Source organism: Bubalus kerabau, chromosome 11, assembly GCF_029407905.1.
Source record: "Bubalus kerabau isolate K-KA32 ecotype Philippines breed swamp buffalo chromosome 11, PCC_UOA_SB_1v2, whole genome shotgun sequence".
Lineage (NCBI taxonomy): Eukaryota > Metazoa > Chordata > Mammalia > Artiodactyla > Bovidae > Bubalus > Bubalus kerabau.
Window position 1 is genome coordinate 58,854,131 of NC_073634.1, and position 20,278 is coordinate 58,874,408.

General features: G+C 36.6%; 1 protein-coding gene across 6 annotated transcripts in view; it reads right to left on the minus strand.

Moving 5' to 3' along the window:
• The window catches only part of LOC129623203 (catenin alpha-2), a 674,017-nt gene that overhangs the window by 587,149 nt on the left and 66,590 nt on the right, over nucleotides 1–20,278 (minus strand). Inside the window, exon 1 of one of the 6 annotated variants that reach the window (XM_055540376.1) lies at nucleotides 14,150–14,305. The exons of the other annotated variants lie outside the window; for them this stretch is intronic. The gene's annotated coding sequence lies outside the window, so the exon portion shown is untranslated. Of the gene's footprint in view, nucleotides 1–14,149; nucleotides 14,306–20,278 lie in introns of those variants that run through there. 6 annotated transcript variants of the gene reach the window in all.

Here is a 20,278-nt window from a genome sequence, read left to right on the forward strand (position 1 = left end):
CCAATGCAGGAGATCTAAGAGATGCTGGTTCGATCCCTAGGTCAGGAAGATCCCTGAAGGAGGGCATGGCAACTCAGTCTAGTATTCTTGTCTGGAGAATCCCACCAACAGAGGAGCCTGGCTACACTCTAGCAGGTCACAAAGAGTTGGACACGACTGAAGCAACTGAGCACGCACACACACATGCCGCCCTTATAAAATTTCATGCAAGCACAAAGAAGACAATTGCTTCAGTTGATTCTCATATGTATGCTATATAAAGGTACAGTTGCCACTAGTTTTCTTGAAATAGTGAAATTATTGCTAAATTCACTGTCCGCTAGGATTCTCACAAACTGGTATGGAAAGATATTTCACAGCTGCCAGTATTCAATCCCTCTGGCATCCCTGTAAATCAAAACATCAGCTTTAAAGTGTAATAAATCAGTTTCTTCTCTGAGAGGAACAGCAGCCAAAAATTAGATTAGTTGTGTGTTCCTAAAATTCACATCCCTGGGAAACTGCCAAAGTCGTTGTATATAAAACTCCATTATCATAGTGGTATTTTTCTCCCTCTAGAGGTGAGAGGGTGAAACTATTTTTCATTTCTGCCTAATTTTTGTCACTTAGATATCTTCTTGTCAGCATTCCATCCCACATTCTTTTTACTTTTCCAAAACACATTTATTTAAGGATGCCTGGGAGTCAGGCATAACACTGGAATTTCAGTTCAGTTCAGTTCAGTTCAGTTGCTCAGTGGTGTCTGACTCTTTGTGACCCCATGGTCAGGAATTTGGGATCTGCTAAAACCAAAGATAAAGATATTTCATGAATGTCTCAAAAAAGGTGCAGAGTGACTGGTGGATTTCTAGTTTCTCCATCTTTTTATTTAGCTTTTTATTTTATATTGGAGTATAGCCAATTAAAAATGTTTGAACAGTTTCAGGTAAACAGCAAAGCAACTGAGCCATACATATACATGCATCTTTTTCCCCAAACTCCCTCCCATCCAGGCTGCCACATATCATTGAGCAGAGTTGCATGGCCTATACAGTAGGTCCTTGGTGATTATCCATTTTAAATATAGCAGTGTGTACATGTCCATTCCAAACTCCCTAATTATCCCTTCCCCTCATTATTTCCCTGACTGGTAACCATAAGTTCATTCTCTGTTGAGTCTGTTTCTGTGTTGTATGTAAGTTCACTTGTATAATTTCTTTTTATATTCTGCATATAAGGGATATCATATGATATGAAATTTCTCCATCTTTGACACCAAGAAGCAAAATCTCAATCTGAGATGGGATAGCTATAATGGGCCTCTCTTGACCACAGGTATAGTTCAGACCTACTTGTGCCTTTCCTGTGTTAATGGCAATCTGTAATATCATCTGAGAGCAGAGCATTTGCCATTAAATTCTTTGTGTTCAGTGTCAGATGGCCGACAAGCTTGTGGGAACTCTGCTCAGAAGAAATACCCTTCTTTTGTGATGAAGAACATCCGAGATTTGGAAGTTAAACAATATCGTCCTGATTTCGTCCCCAAACAAACAGGTTTCTATGTTAAAAGCCAAAGCAACCCAAATATTTAATTTGATGACAAAGAGGGGACTGAAGAAAAATTATAGAAAAACTGACCCACTGGTGGAGGAGTTCAGATGTCTCATAAGCCCTATAGGCACCTTTAGACAAAGGATTAAATCTTTAATGAGGCCTTGAAAAGAACAGTGAACTTCTGTCACCAAGAGGGAAATCCATGGCCTCAAGACATACCAGCATTATTACATATGGTTTCCAACGTGGTCTGGTACCTGATTACAAAATGAAGAGAATCCTAAGAAGAAAATAAAATGTAGGGAACAAAAAAAAAAAAAGAATCAAAGTAAAGTACAACAAATAATATTAGTAGTGATGTCAAACATGACAGGAGGCCCAAACAAAATGAAGGTGGGCCACAATTATTATTAAAAATGAGAGATAAATGAAAGTTGGGATTGACATACACACTACTATATTTAAAATAGAGAATCAACAAGTACCTATTGCATAGCACAGTAGGTAAATATTCTTCAAAAATTTAAGGAAAAAGAATTTGAAAAAGAATAGATACATGTATATGTGTAATCAAATCACTCTGCTATACACCCAAAACTAACACAACATTGTTACTCAACAGCTCAACTATACTCCAATATAAAATAAAAATAATTTAAAAAAGTGAAAGTGAAGTCGCTCAGTAGTGTCTGACTCTTTGCGACCCCATGGACTGTAGCCTAACACGCTCCTCCGTTCATGGGATTTTCCAGGCAAGAGTACTGGAGTGGGGTGCCATTTCCTTCTCCAGAGGATCTTCCCGACCCAGGGATCAAAACCAGGTCTCCCGCAATGTAGGCAGACACTTTACCATCTGAATAAAAAAAAGACTATACCAAAAACGCAGAGATAATCAGTGTGGCTCTTAAATGCATAGATGCATACCATATACAGAAGACATATCTAAATCACAAAAAGACTGAAAGGAAAGAAAATATGTACCACTTGGAAGATTAGATACAATTCTTACCTAGGTAGGTATTAAGAGTTAATATAACCTAGTAATTAAGATAGAATGTACTGACTTGGAGATTGTCCAAAAAACCAGGGCAGAACATGGGAAGTCACTGTGGACAGAGGGTTTATGGCAGGTGAGCTTGAAAACAGACTACAGATGCTACTGGGACAACTGGTCATCTAACCACACTATGAAAAACACCATTAGATTCCTACCTGACCCATCGATTAAAAATATTTTCCAGACAAATGATAGATCTGAATATAAAATGAAAAAAATTATACTAAAAAGAAAACATTGGAGAATATTTTTCTGTCTTTAAGATTAGAATTCTTAAATAAGATGCCCTCTGCTAAAAAAGAAATTCACAAAATGCAAGTTAAAACAATGATAAATTATAGTGGTGTCAAAAGGCCCCATTAAATGAAAAAAATAACAGAAAACATTTAAACTTTATGCAACTAACAAAGGGATATTATCTTGAAATTACAATGAAGCCCACATACTAATAAGAAAAAGACAAATGATCTAAAAGAAAAAAGGCAAAAATATATAAACAGGAAAGTTAAAAAGCAAAATAATAATGAAATATGTACTTCTATTTATGGAGCTACTGAGTATTGGAGTATTCTTCACTTATTTATGATTTTCATTCAGCTGTTGGGCTGTCTAGGGACACTAGTACAGGTAGGGATTTCCACATGGCAGCTATTCAGACCTCAGTAACCACTCCTGATTAGAGGCAGTGACGACATTAGTTTACTAAAGCATCATTTAAATAATCTATTCAAACATTTTCCACTTACATTTATCAAATGAATTTATAAAATGTTATTTATATTAAAGTATCAGATAAAAACGACACAATATCACCTTCTTAAACGTAAGGGCTGAATTAAACATAGACTCTCCCATTTTTAGAACAGCAAATGTATTCAGTTCTGAGTGACTACATGAAGCAAAGCTGTCATAAACACATGCAGAGTGCCAACTTATTAAACTGGTACCATCTTAAAATACTACTTACCTTTATATACCTGACCTAATTGGATTTCAAAATCATGGGGGGGAAAGTGTTATGCTAAAGCACCAAAGTAATTAATATTGCAAATTAAATTTTAGACTATCTACAAAAAATTATTTAGAAAGGATGAAGGTAATTCTTCTACTAATCAAAAATATTACATAATTTTTTACAATTTTTTTCAAGCTTGAAATAATTTGTAATAGTTTTCCTAAAGCTTGAAAAGACAAACATAACCAGTACCTTGATATATCATTGCAAAATAACCTTATATAACATTTCTAAATGAAAGCTATGTCTTTCCATATTTTCACAAAACTCGGCTAAATAAAGACATCTTATCTAAATTCCTAACTACATTTTGATGTCATTAAATATCATTTAATAGAGTACTGGAAATTTTTATTTAAAAACAAATTAGTGAAATTAAACTAAAAATGCAACATTGCTTCAAAGAATGAAGACAGCATTAAACATTCTGAAAGTACCTAGGGGTGTTAAACAACAATCCTGCAATGGAGTCAAATTATAAGAACTTACAGGTGACCATACTATCTTAATGCTATGTAAAACACATGCCTTAAGCATGTGAACTATGGTTCTCATAGGAATATTTGATATGCACTGAGATCAAAAGGAAAACAATGAACTCAAAGAAACCTTAAAATGTAAAACCAACATGAAGAACTTGACTACAAACTGGCATACTCATATTCTCAAATGAGTAAACTTAAGTAAAATAAAGTTAAAGTGGAAGTCATGTTTCATGTTTTTAGTAGACACTTTTTCCTAAATGATGCATAAAAAATAACTTCATATAAGAAAACAAGGGAATCTCTGACCTTCTCCATTTATGAATGACTCTAATTTATTTTAATACCATGTTTAAATTCATAAGGCTTTTAATTTAGACTCTATAAATAACTGACCCACATATTTTAGGACAGGCTCAATGCCTAGTAAAGCTGTAGCTTCAAGAATAAGAGAAAAGCAAACACTAAAAATGAATGATATCATCTATCAATGAGCATGCACATCCCATAAATTTAATCTCAGATATACTAATACCTGGTCTTATGAACAACACATAAATATATGAGCCTTGACTAACAAAATGATGAAATTCTTGCTCTAGGCTCTTCAGATGGAATTAAACTAAAATAGAACGTATACCCTTTTTAAAGTAATATGGGTGCTTTTTTGTTTGCTAACTAATATAAATCACAGATATTTTTAGCATGTTTAGTTTTAAAAATTTTATACACCTGTGTAACTACCACCTAAAATAAGACAGTAAAAAAATAGAGAAAATGTTCATCTCCCATACAATCCCCTTTACTTCCTTCTATTTAATTCTACTCCTCCCAAACCCAGATAAATGTGGTTGATTTTTTTAACAAAGCAAATAGAACTATGTATCTAGATATCCCAATCAGCAATTTTACTGAATTGAAATCACCATTACTAACAAATTTTTAATCTCATTTATACGTGTTTTCAGAACCTGAATAGTGACAAACTCTCATCTTTTAAATGTTTGATTATTGAGAAAAAAATTCCCAAAGTCATTCATAAATAAGTCCTTAAAAAAAAAAAAAAAGATAATTACAGAGAAGAAAAAAGAGGTAACATAGTCCAGACACCCAAGTGCAAGCACTGAGCTAACCATTTTAGACCAATGCTCACAAGCGCTGTTCATAGCAACCTGAAGAGACAGTTATGATTATCCTTATTCTGGAAATGAAGAAGCTGAGATTCAACAACATGAGGCAATTTAGCCAGGATTCCTCATTTGTAGACCCAGGATTCAAGTTCAGATCTTTTCCTCCAAAACTACACTCCAGGGAGACACTATGCAGTGGTTAACACTGTTTGGAGTGAAAAGCGAAGCCTCAGGATTTCCTTTCATTCTCTCCAGGCTCTCAGCACACTTACCCACTGTGTGGTGATGGGAGGCAAGCCAGGCAGCAGCAGAAGTCTAAGCAGATCGACAATGCCGGTCCTGGGAAAAGTCAGACTGACTTGAAGCAGTTCATGAAAAATGGACATCTGGGAGCAAACCAGAGCAGCAGAGCCATCTTCCTGGAGCTGACTGGATCATCCACAGGCAGTGCTCTAAGAAGCACGGGTGAGGAATTCCACCCCACTCTCTCCAGTCACATGACCAAAGGTATGACGGTGCTTGTAGGATTTCAAGCGATGCTTCATATTCCTTGGGGAAATGACTCAAACCAGCTTAACAGAGACAAGATGATGACTGTTGACAACCTCAGTCACCCATGGCAGCCCAGAGAATGACGACAATGCCAGGTTTTTGTTTTGTTTTTCCAATAGTTTTCTGCTATGAGGGCACAGTAGGCAGATGGAGGCACATGACAGGCATGGTAATTTCAACTGAGTGAATCAGTAAAACTATTTCCTTGAGAACAGATAAACTCAAAGAGCTAAGGGCTTTCCACCATAAGAAGATATTTTGCTTTGCAGAATACCTAACAAAATATTTCTAAGTATAACACTGAAACTTACTATGTTCCTTTCAAAATGTCTGATGTAGGTAATCAAAGATCAAAATGGAAATGTTGGTTATTTCATGCTTCCTTCCAGAATATGACATCAGTGCTTCCTTATTTCCTCAAGAGAATCTGACCAGATGGTATGGAAGGTAGATCACCAAATCCTTACAGAATCTCTGAGCGTTTCTGAAACGTGATTATCAATATCCAGGTTTTCAGCAATGTCATCATAATTCTCTTCTTAAATGAGAGAGACCTGCTTGAGGAGAAAGTGTAAACAGTGAGCACCAGAGCTTATTTCTTAGAACTTGAAGGGGATCTTCCCTACTTAAAGGACATCCAAAAATTCCTGACTGGATGTTGCTGTTAACAATGCCAGAACCAGCTGCAGAAGCTCATACACCAGTGTCTCATAGTACTATCAACATGGAAACACCTGCCTTATTTTCTGATACGTGCCAGGTACTACTGTTCATGACAACTTTAAGCACCAAATGCTACTGTGATGCACAAAAGACTTTCAATTCTAGTATTAATATCTTTTCACATTTTTAATGGCTTTCTGTTTCATTTCTCAAGACAAGTGTTTAAAACAAGAAGTAGAAAAATCTTGGTTCTGTGCTTAACTTCTTGGAAACAGTCCTTCATCTGCAGACTTTGGTTTATCACTGAAATCTGTTGCACAACCCAGTGCCAGTATCTGCAAAGTGCAGGCTTAGATCAGTTTCACTGTAGCTATGATGAGTTAAGTGGTAATTTCCTCAGTTCAGTTCAGTCATTCAGTCGTATTAGACTTTGCAACCCCATGGACTGCAGCACACCAGGCCTCCCTGCCCATCACCAACTCCCAGAGCTTGCTCAAACTCATATCCATCGAGAGGTGATGCCATCCAACCATCTCATCCTCTGTTGTCCCCTTCTCCTCCTGCCTTCAATCTTTCCCAGAAGCAGTCTTTTCAAATGAGTCAGCTCTTTGCATCAGGTGGACAAAGTATTGGAGTTTCAGCTTCAGCATCAATCCTTCCAATGAATATTCAGGATTGATTTCCTTTAGGATTGACTGGTTTGATCTCCTTGCAGTCCAAGGGACTCTCAAGAGTCTTCTCCAGCACCACAGTTCAAAAGCATCGATTCTTTGGCACTCAGTTTTCTTTATGGTCCAATTCTCACATCCATATGTGACTACTGGAAAACCCATAGCTTTGAGAATACGGACCTTTGTTGGCAAAGTAATGTCTTTGCTAGGTAATTTCCTAGCAGACCTCAAACTAAATTTCAATGTTTCCACTTCTCTGTTGGTGCTAACTCTTGGCATCCTTACATATTAACTTTGTAGGTACGAGTTAAGGACAAGCAACACAAGAAAGATTAAGTTATCTTTCCTCTGCCTTACATCTGTTACCTATCTTTATGGTGGCCTCCTACTTTGAAAGGGGTATTGCAAAAAAGATTAATGTAAGGAATGGCTTTCCATAAGTTTACATAATGTATCCTTTATGTTTTTAAAATCACTTTTACACCCAACACTCATCTTGTTTTTAAATTCAGTGGTTTCTGAAGACAATGTTCTTAAGGTTTTAATGTTTACACAGTGATTTCTGGTGTGATGCTAATGAAGAGTTTGCAAGTGGTACCAAAAAGCAAAAGCTACATGAATGCCATACATAATGTTCTGATCAAAAGGAGAGAGTGAAAAAGAATTTGCCTTTCTCCTATTTAATTATCATGTAGTTAATATGCCATATGAAGAACATTCTGGCCATAACAGCCACTAAAACCTAAAAGCAACTCCATAATAGAACTGGCTAAATAAATAAATACTTTCCATAAATATTTTTAGAAATAGAAAATTAAATGTCACTATATTTTAATAGGCTTCCCTGGTGGCTCAAGTGGTAAAGCATCTGTCTGCAATGAAGGAAATCCAGGTTCAATCTCTGGGTTGGGAAGATCCCCTGGAGAAGGAAATGGCAGCCCACTCCAACACTCTTGCTAAATTTCTTAGCATCAGAGACTTCTACAGTGTTAAGAGACATAAGGTAAAATATATTGACCTGGTAATCTTTTAAATAAGGAAACTAAAACAGAGAACAATAAGGAGTCAAAATTGGATATAAAACCCATGCTCCTACTCCAAGTGTGAGTTCCTCTACAAGTTTTCTGGGAAATCTCATCTACAGTTTTCAAGTTAACTTTAGTCTCAATGCTTTCCTCAAAAGTAATCAAATACAGAGGTTTGGTATGAAAACAGATCAAAGCAGACATGTTTGGGTTAGAAGCTGCTGGGGAACTGCAAGTTCCAGTCTATTCTCTTTCCATCCCCAGTCATATTTTCAGGCGTCCCTAAGATTTGGTGGAATACAGTTAGAAAGCCATATGTTCTACATCATATCAACTCATAAAATAAACCTGGAAAATTCTCAAGTTTTAAAATGTGAAAATGAATTAAAACATCAATACAAAAGAGAGATTGCAGTTCAATATAACAATATGAGAACTGTGCCAAGCTAGTTCATAAGTAAGCACCAAATGAATGAGGATGAATATGAGTACCCTTAGGAGTTCAGAAAAGAAAACACCACAGTGTTCTGGCCATGGTGTGGAGTGAGTTATGCAAGAGAGGACTCCCTTTGAGGTAGGAGGTAGATGGGACCCTGAATTGAACAACTGGAGTTTATCAAGTGGAGTAAATTGTAGCTCTGTCATCCCTAGACACTTCAAGGACAAAGTTAATGGCAGAAGCTAAGCTCTACTGGAATAAAGAGATAAGACAATCACGTCAATCACTCCTGAGGTCAAGGAAACCTCCCTGACTGAATATGCACAAGAAGATTCCTTGGGGGTCAGCAAGGGAGGGGGATGCCACCCCATAATAGGTGGTATCAACTTCCCATAGGCCTTCACACTGGAATCCATCTTGGAAAAAAGATGTGCACACATATTGGTGGTGGTGGTGGTTTAGTAGCTGAGTCGTGTCCGACTCTTGCGAACCTGTGGACTGTAGCCTGCCAGGCTCCTCTGTCCACGGGATTCTCCAGGCGGGAATACTGGAGTGGGTTGCCATTTCCTTCTCCAGAGGATCTTCCCGACTCAGGAATCGAACCTGGGTTTCCTGCATTGCAGGCAGATTCTTTACCAACTGAATTATGAGGGAAACCCCACACATATATTGATGAGGGCCCTAAGATAGGTCAGTTGTGAGAGAAGAAGTGAGATAACTGACCAGGGGGAACAAAGACCCAAAAAGACCCTATATAAATGGTTTAACTGCCTCTTTATTGAGCTCCTCCTCAACAAAGAGTTCACCTACACCCTTTCCCTCTGGGTGTGTATTCCTGTTTCACTTCTGTCTAAATAAACTGTGTCTCTGCACGCTCCTCCACAAGTTATGTTGTGCTAATAATAATAAACTTTGTACCTGATTTTATAGTTTTTGCCTGCTTGAAATATTTTTGTTTTCAATGGGGGCAAGAACCAGGGCAGCTCTGCTTACAGCATCTAGCCCCTGGTGGTCTAGTGGCCAGGATTCCTGGTTTTCCTGCAGGTTTCCCAGATTCACTTCCTAGGCAGGGAACTAAGATCCTGCTTTAACACCACTCACTGCTGTCTCTCCAAGGTCAGCTTGGGTCTTAAAATATAGTTAATACTTAAATAAGAGAAGGGTAGTAGTGAACAAGGAAATATTAAGAAAAACAGCATCAGCAATAGCACTGGAACAAGAACAATATAATTTCAGCAGGAGAGAGTAAGCATACCAACTAAGCTCAAAATAGAGGCTGGGAAAACTGAAAAAGGTGAAGTTAAACCCTGAAACATATGTTGAGTTAGATTATTTCAAGTTAATGAGTTCTGACTTTATCCTGCAGGCTACAGGGAAATACTGAAGGTTTCTGAATCAAGGTAGCAATGTGATCAAAGTGTTTTAGGAGTTTTATTGAAACAGTGGTATGAAGATATTCTAGGAAAGATAAAAACTAGAGGAGAAAGATCAGTTAGGAGGTTGTGTGAAGACATCCAGGCATGATAACGATCAAACCAGGTTAAAAGCTAAAGGAATATATATATAATAATTTATATATAAATTATTATATTATATTCCTGGAGAAGGAAATGACAACCACTCAACTATTCTTGCCTGGGAAATCCCATAAAAAGAGGAGCCTAGCAGGTTATTGTCCATGGGGTCCCAAGAGTCAGACAAGAGGGAGTGACTAAGCCATCACCATATATATATATACATATATATGTGTGCAGATATATATGTATACACACACACACACATATATATATATATGAAAGAAGGAAGATTTAAAAGGACTTCAAAAGTTACCTGTCATTCTAGATATTAGAAAAACACACTGGATATTTTCCAGAAGTCTCATAAAGGGTATGCATATTTCAGACGATAATTGAACTACATGAACTCTAAGGTTCCTATCCAATTCTGAAATTAAAAATTTAAGTAACAGACTGAATATGCTGATAAGGTGGCATGGATAGTGGCCAAAAATTAAGTTTAAACTTGGGTGACTACATGAATGATGGATATCATTTCTAAGGTGAGATATCAATTCTAAAAAAGAAATAGAAAGTAGGCCTGATTTCTTTTAAAATGCTGAAATAATTTAAGCCAAAAAAACCTCAAGTAGCATATTGTAGCACATAATCCTCTAGATTCAAGTGCTTCTAATGATTTAATGACCCACATTTTCCCAGGTTATACACATCAAGGAGATAGCTCAGAAGAAAGTGAACTGGGTTGTTATCAGTACTGATATAAAGTAGAGCAAAATCATTAAACGTTCGGTCTTTTCAACCAGCCACATAGGCACTCAACAGTAGGAAAATTACCCTGAGTATGAGTGAGAACAGCACACATACTTTATAGTTTGGCTCTTTCATATTTATATTTTTTTCATTAGTTCATTGGTCTCCTGAGGGCAGCATTATACTGTTCCATTTTCTTTGTAACTGTGCGCAGCACTTAATCTACATGTTCTATGCAAAAAGAAGAGTGACTAATTCATCTTCAATTTTAGTTCACTATTATCTCTAGATCTCTTTTCACTTATTAAACTTACAGTGAGTCATTCTCATTTTCTACATTCATAGCTTATTATTATTCTGCAGGGTACTTCCCTGAATGTGCCCCCAATGAAATTTACTATCAAATTTTCCCATCTCTTTTTCAATTTATAAAAGTGCCTTGAATTCTACATTTAGCCTGAAGTATTCCCAGTGTGATCTACAAGTACCATCATACTTTCTATGCTGACAGGTTACAATCAGCAAATTTCACCATCAGGTTCTTAATTACTTTATCTGAATTAGATCATACAATTTCTATACAGTTATTCATGAGAAATTCTTTTCCGTGTTTACCGCAGCTTCAGCAACAGTATCTCACTTTATATCCCAGAAATACATAAAGGAAAATTATTCCTGGGATCTATTTAAACACCAGGGATTGTGATAGTAAGTCCTTACAGAACACAATTTAGGAGATGCTAAAGCTGAAACTCCAGTACTTTGGCCACCTCATGCAAAGAGTTGACTCATTGGAAAAGACTCTGATGCTGGGAGGGATTGGGGGCAGAAGGAGAAGGGGACGACAGAGGATGAGATGGCTGGATGGCATCCCTGACTCGATGGACATGAGTCTGAGTGAACTCCAGGAGTTGGTGATGGACAGGGAGGCCTGGCGTGCTGCGATTCATGGGATCGCAAAGAGTCGGACACAACTGAGCGACTGAACTGAACTGAGGTCCATAAAGATGCTTGAGTTCCAAAAAATTGATGCTTTCGAATTGTGGTGCTGGTAAAGACTCTTGAGAGTCCCTTGGACTGCAAGGAGATCAAACCAGTCAATCCTAATGGAAATCAACCCTGAATATTCAATGGAAGGACAGATGCTGAAGCTGAGGCTCCAATACTTTGGCCACCTGATGTGAACAGTCGATTCAATGGAAAAGACCCTGATCCTGGGAAAGATTGAAGGCAAAAGGAGAAGGGGTGGCAGAGGATGAGATGGATAGATAGCATCACCAACTCAATGAACATGAGTCTGAGCAAACTCTGGGACATAGTGAAGGACAGGGAAGCCTGGTGTGCTGCAGTCCATGAAGTCCCAAAGAGTTGGGCATGATTGAGTAAATGAACAATAGCAACAAAGTTATCTCAAAAGAAAGAAACCTCATACTAGGGGAATAAACCACTAAACTGATCAACTTCAGAGAGTGCTGGACCTATGTTCTTGAAAACCTTTCAAGAAATAATAGATTGGGAGAGGTAACTATCTGCTCTGGGTTAATTAGATATCCATCTGTCATAATTCAAAACCATATACCAGGACTTTCCTGGTGGTCCAGTGGCTAAGACTCTGTGCTTCCAATGCAAGGGGCCAAGGTTTGATCCCTGGTCAGGGAACTAGATGCCACATGCCACAACTTAGAGTTTGGGTGCCACAACTAAGACCTGGTAGAACCAAATAAATAAATATTTTTAAAATAAGTAAGAATAAATGACACATTTTCTTATATAATTCTAGCTCATTGAAAATTCCTGAAGAATAAAATCTGCAGAATACCAATGAAGAGTAGAGCAATTCCACCTTTCTTTAGATATCAGGAGCAAATGATAGCTGTAAAAACCCTGAAGTTCTGTCCTTAATTATAAATGGCAAAATCATTGACACATGTGAATTTAAACTTATCCATCAGTTCAAAGTCCTGGTTTAAAACATTTACAAATCAAGATATAGAATAAAAATCTCTAAGTATTATAAAGTAATGCTGTTATAATGTGAGAATTGTACATAATGATTCCAATTTACTGGGTTCAAGAGCACATTACTGCAATTTAACCAGTCATTATAAACCATGGCCTCATTTTTAGTTCAGCTGTGTTAATTTAGAAAGTAATAAAATGGGTTTTTAGAATTTATGGCCTGGTTTTCTCCACAATAAATATCAATACATTCAATTCCAAAAGAGCTTTGGCGTGAGAAGTAATTATAATGTTTTATTTGTACCTTAATAGATTTTCTAAAAGTCTCAGTCTACATATGTTGCCTAAGCCTAACTGACATTAAATTTGTATTTGCTCCAGTAGTCATTAAATAGGAACATGGTGTTTGCAATGCAGACACAACCATTAAGTAAGTGACTTTGGTGATTATATTGGTGACAATGGTATCAAGTTCTCCATTAATTCTTGGATGGTTTAATGTTCTAAGACATACCAGATTCCTGGAAACACATATGGGATAGGACATTAAAAATTAGGTAGAAAATAATGCAGTGAAGAACAAAAGAAATGCACTTAGAATTCCTTTATAAATCATTCAGTGCTTCTCAAGACAAAGAATCAAGTTCAAATCTTTAGTATACCATGCCTTCAGGACCTGAGCCCTCTTCACATTTACTGTATCCTACCTTCTCAATTCCCAGTACTAAACCCTCTACTAATCCCCTACTGAAACATTTCCCCTACATTTACTTGCATTCATGCCCCATGACTCTCCTGGCAGCCTCCTGAAGATTCCTCCACTCAGCTTAAAAGGACTCTAACCATAACCACTCCCTGAGAATATAGCTACTCCCAGAAGGGCTCCCATAATGCCCTGTACAGATACCTGTCACCATACCTAATGCAACCAAGGCAACATTTACTGTTTGCTTTATCCTCTAGATGGTGAAAATAGCTCTAATTTTGCTTTTTTGTATAATTCCCAATACATAGTTCATAGGTCTTTTAAATAAATGTATGATTAAGTAATTTATAAAATTAGAAATGTCAATATATCATAGTTACATATATAATGGGTTCAACATTTACTAAATAAATGAAACAAATATTTACCTAGCAATTATGATGTCAGACATTATACTATACTATATACTTCACTATACTATCGTGAAGAAAAGATACAAAGAAGAATACACAAAAACATAACTATGAAGACATTCACATTTATCAGATAAAAATGTATCTACCTCCTATATGTAAATGGTATAAGAAGCACTACATGATGTCCGAAAAAAGGTCTCGTGTCTTTCCCAGGTCAGTGTCTTTAATGCCTACCTTCTTCCCCGCCAAGTCTGCAGACAGGCTAAGAACAGTCCAGTTTTCTCTGGTTCAGTGATTCTTTTTTCAGGTGCCATCTCTCTCCTCTGTTTCAAACCATTTGTTCTGATCTGATTGGAGCCTCTAGTTTGTACCGCTCCTCAAAGCCTAACCATCTGGGGTTGATGAGTCATTGCCTGATTTTGGCTTCTTCCCAGGATGCTGTATTGTAAAACAACACTTCCCCCGGCTCCCCTTTCTGTGGCCTCTCCATAAACAATGGCCACCTGACCTCAGACTGCAATTCCAAGGAATTCATCCAACATCTCTGCCTATACTTGACTGGAAAAGGGGTACTGGTCGAGCCAGTAAAGAAGATTTAACTTAACTCTGACTAGGAGGAAAAGTGAAGGCTATACAAGGGCAACAACATTTAAATCAGTCCTTACCTCTTAGTGCAGGTGGAGAAAATAATAGGCAGAAAGCAGAGGTGCCTTCCTGCTTGAATAATGGTATAAAATATAAAACTGAAAGGCCTGTGCAGGTGAAGTCAAGCAGACTCGCCTGCTTTAGTCACACTCAATCACACACCCAGTAAATGTGGAAACATTAAAATGTTGTAAAATACCTAGGAGGGCCAGATTAAGGTTTATAAGAAATTCAGGAAAAATTTCATCTTTTAGAGCAAAGAGATGAAATCCATTTGGCAAAGAGAATATGTTACAAATGATAACACCTTAAGAAAAAAGGAACAGTGCGACTTCATGAAATTGGCCTTATGCAATCTCAAGGCTATTTACTTGTCAAGGCACCTTAGTCAAATAAATTTCCTTCTTCCAACTCAGCTTTCTCATCTATAAAATAAGTTATTTTTTTGTAAATTATAATTTAAAATTATAATTTTTGAATGTGTTATGCCTTTTCTACATGTTTATCCAAACTTTTTTTAGTATTTTCATTTAAATTCTTGTTAATATTGAGTATTTACCATTTTATTATGTGTTTCATTGATTAAAGCAAATAATATGTTACTTCTGTTCTTAATATATCATTTTAGTAAGAATTTTAAGTAGAGGAGGTATTCTAACGGCAAGATATTAAAGTAGGGTTTATTTTCCAAATACCACACAACTTAAAAGCATTTCATTGTATCACATTGGACAGGTATGAATTGTACAGAGATTACCATACTAAAGAGAAGAAAATAAGACTAGGATTGAATTTCTGTTTTCCTTAAGTTTTCCAGTTAATATTTTCTCATCATATTATGCAAAATATCATATTTTCTTTCATCCATATAATCATTAACTATCTCACATGACTGTCTGCCTATGTGCACAGCCAACATTAAGAAAGTGAAATGAAAAAAATCAGTTAAGTGTGTCAGCATTTCATTTTTAGGGTCTCTGCATATCAAGATACAATTTCAATATGCAGTAGATTTAGCTTTGCTGAAAATAAAAGTAGAGAACCACTTTGTTTGGCAACACTATGAAAACTTCTACTTTTCTCTTAATGAATGAAATTATTCTTCAAGGAAAAGAATGTTTTCCTGAGAGAAGTAGACATTTGGACCTGAATACTGAAAAGATGGCTCTTCATTTACCTGTTTTTCTTCTCCCCCTTGCTACATGGGAAAGGTCTTTTAAAGGGTGGAAACAGTCAGAAGGCACAACCTGTTATTAGATGATCAGGAATTAATTTTGCGGTGATTTTTTTTTTAATGAACTACTTTGAAAGCTGGTGATAAGCATTTATTTACTGGGTAAGTTTGAAGACCACACTCAAACAATAAGACCCCAATAAATGCTGTTTCAATAATTGTCAAATAGATTTATCCCCCTTGCTTTCTCTTTATCATCGTGTTCTATTTCCCACAGGGTCTTCCCAGGTGACACGAGGGGTAAAGAACCTGCCAGACAACGCAAAAGATAAAAGAGATGCAAATTCAATCCCTGGGTCAGGAAAATCCCCTGGAGGAGGGCATGGCAATCCACTCTATTCTTGCCTGGAGAATCCCATGAACAGAGGAGCCTGGCAGGCTACGGTCTATAGGGTCTCAAAGAGTTGGACACAACTGAAGTGACTTAGCACACACGCACACACGGTTAGACACAAAACACTCTGATATGCTCTTCTTATGGCACATCATGTGCCTAGTTCTTTGTCTACTTCTGTGGATGCTACTCATTTTGTCTTCCTGGGCTCTATTTATGGAATAACTGCCAATTCTCAGGATTCAACCCACAGTCCCCTATTCTCTTTGTGATTTTTTTCCTGGAAAATCTCCCGAACTATGGCTTCAACAGCCACTTATGTCTTGATAAACTTAAACCCTATTATCCTCAGCACATATCTGTCTCCTGAGTTCTAGATTCCTATCTCTAATAACCTACTGGGTATTTCTTCTTGACAGCCTTCAGGTGCTTCACATGAAACAAACTGCTAGTTGAATTCATTTTATTTTAGAAAAAATATTTGCTTCTCTTCACACATGATTCCACCAATTGCACAAAAAGAAACCCGAGGATGTTCCTGGACTCTACCTTTCCCCACTAATTACATCTCTCAACCACACAGTCCCATAGATTCTACCTCCTTAATATCGCTTAAAGTAGTCCATGACTTTCAAATCTACTACCAATATCTTAAATTGGTCTATCATTATTTCTTATTGGACCAGCTTTCTAAGTCCTCTCCCTGACCCCAAATGTGCCCCCACCACCAGACCATCATGCTCCTGCTCTGAACTTTGGCTGTCTTTAAGATGCAAATAGGATCAGGTTATCGCCCCACTTCAATCCCTGCCCCCCCTACTCCCCACAAGATAATGGTTTACATTATCTTGTGATCTGCCAGATCCTTTATGATCACTATAAGTCCCTACCCATATGGAGTTTACTGTTTTAGTGGAAGAAGAAGATTAAAAAAAATAAGTAAATAAAACAGTGCTTGGTTAAAACATCTCAAGTGAAATAAATACCTGAAGAGATGGCAGAACTTACAAACTATTAGCTATTAATATCACTAGCATGATGCTTGAACTCCAGACAAAAGAGGAAAAAAAATTTATGATATATTTTAAAGAACAGAGAATCACCGAGATGCCATTCTTTCTACTCTTCGCCCCACATATTAAATTAAATTTAGGCAAACTTGTGAAAAAAGTGTGAGCTCATCATTTAGAAAAACTTTAATGTGCAAAAAAAAATGTTATAAATTACATTAATGTGATGGGTTAGGAATCAATTTCACTTTTGTCCTACAAAAATCAATGCAAATATGTATAGGCTGCAGAGTAGGATTTATAAAATAACCTAATAATGTGCAAACCTCTCCATTTAAAAAGAAAATTCAATCATCTTCACCTCTCTCAGCTTAAAATATTCTGTCTATCTCCTTAGATATCTCTATTAAAATGTGGCAACAAGCAGTGACTACTGTAAGTTCAACTTCCGGAGACTGTCTTCCACTAACATGTATGTTATATTATGGAATATGGTGTTGCACAGAGTAAAAACCTGAGTATGCCATTGGTGTTTATCTAAAAAAAAAAACAGTTGAATCTTCAAAATTACATAATAAAAATACTAAAATGAAATCTAATAGGATATTTTTACAACATTGGCTCAGAATGCATTTTTTACCACCTCCCTATAACAAGGTAGCTACATTCCTATTCTGAGTGATGGTGAAAGTCGGTAGTGTGTACATAAATCTACAAGTGGCAGAGTCAAAATGGGCTAGAAGGAAGGGAATTCTTCTTGCAAGAGGTGCACTCTGGTCAGACTGGGCTCGAGGAATGCCTCCTGGAGATGGCCTTCGTTATGAAGATCAAAAACAACTCTGCATGCTCTATTTCAACAAAGACTGGAAACCGCGAGCAGAAAAACGCCATTCAATCTGGCCTTTGACTACACCTGATATGATGACTCTGAATGACCAGTGTATAATTTAGTAAATCATGCAGTTTCCAAATTAATGAAAGTAAATAAATGTTACATCAGTATACTTGGTGTGACAGAGCACAGTTATGAGCTGGTTTAAAGAACAACATGTAATTCAAGACCTGTCCACCTTTAGCACAGGATTTTAAAATGAAATATTATTGACCACAATCCACTGGAGAACAGCAACAATGCTGAGAGAAAGGAATGCAACTGGAGCAGTGTAATTACACCATTTCCGACACAATGAATTTGAAACAAAACCAATTAATTGTAGTATATGGTCTTGTTGGTTATATGTACAATACAACTTTTATTTTTTTAATCTATTTTTGCTGTAAAGAGACAAAGGATGTGTTATTACCTACAGCCTGATGGGAGGGGGTGTCTATTCAGACCAAACAACTCTAAATCCCATCATAAATTATATGAGAATAATGAACACATTTTTCATATAAATATGTGTTCATACACTAAATATATGTTCATACACTAAATAAATGGCATACAATTGGAAGAGAAAACAACACTGAGAGAAGGAAAGAATATACAGATCCTATTATTAGATGAGATTTTTCCCCATATGCAAAACAATGTTTGTAAAATATGATGAATCACATACCTGATTGTTAGCAGCTGGATTTGCACTTCACACATCACACTCAATGTACTACATCTTGAAAAAAAACATTCCTGGCATGTGAGTGCATATGTTGTTTGCATATTTTATTACTCACATTCATATCTTAGAAAACAGCAGCATCTTAAAGAATAAATTCTTAGAGAATTAGTATTCTTGTTCTCTGTTTCTTTGTCACACACAGATACATTACCATTTTATCATCAAACAAGGACTCTGGCTTTTTATTAATAACATCTAACTCCAATTTATCTAGATGTATTCTTTCAGATTAATAAAAAGGAAAGTGATCTCATGCTGATGAAGTTGTACATATGCATAACTGCCTGGGTACAGCTAAACAAAATATGGATGTAATATATATATAATATATATCCAAAGCTTCTCTTTTCATGCTACACATGTTTTCAAAAGGAAACCCATAAATGTTCAGTTTAAAACTTTTATAATCCAATAAACAACAAGTAATATATAAATTACAGACCTGAAATGCTAACATTTTATTTTTTCTAGAATTTTTCAAGTTTTCAGCCAGGGAAACTAAAAACCAACTTTCAACCAAGGTGACTAAGAACAGAAACTATCAAAGGATTCCACCTAATTATATTATTAAAAAACACAAACTTGGGCTTCCCTAATGGCTCAGTGGTAAAGAATCAGCATGCCAATGCCAGAGACACGGGTTCAACCCTGGTCCAGGAAAATCTCACATGTCTTGAAGTAACTAAGTCTGTGCACCATAACTATTGAGTCTGCGCTCTAGAGGCCCTGAGCCGCAACTGCTGAGCCCACATGCAGGCAACCACTAAAAAGCAGGCGTGCCCTAGCGCTATGCTCTGTGACAAGAGAAGCCACCGCACTGAGAAGCTGTGCACTGTAACTAAAGAGTAAACTCCGCCTGCCACAACTAGAGAAATCCAGCACAGAAAGAAAGACCCGGAGAGCCAAAAATACATTTAAAAATATTTTTAATAGAAAAATATAAATTTTAAAATGGCAGTCATAAGTATTATGGTATTTAATGTTAAAAAGTAGTATTATTTCAAAACTTACAAGGCTGCTATAATCAAACCAATTTGGCACTGACATAAAAATAGACTTATTGATAAGTTGGTTTGAACTGAAACTCCAGAAATAAGTCTTACATTTATGGTCAATTAATTTTTGAAGACAAATAGTACTGAAACAACTGGAAATCCACATGCGTAAGAATGCAAGTAGACACCTACCTCACACCATGTACAATAATTAACTGAAAATAGATCAAAGATGTAAATATAAAAATTAAAACTAAGAAACTCCTAAAAGGAAACATAGCTGTGAATCTTTGTGATTTTGGATGACGCAACTATTTTTCAGACGCAATACCAAAAGGGCAAGCAATCCCTGCCCCCCTCAAAAAAAGAGAGAAATTTGACCTCATCAATATTTGTGCTTTGAAAGAAACTACCAAAAAGTAAAAAGATGGAGGGAATTGATCAAGATGGTAGAGCAGAAGAGGTGGAACTTGCCTCTTCCAACAAACACATAAAAATACCCCTCTGTATGGAACAATTCTCA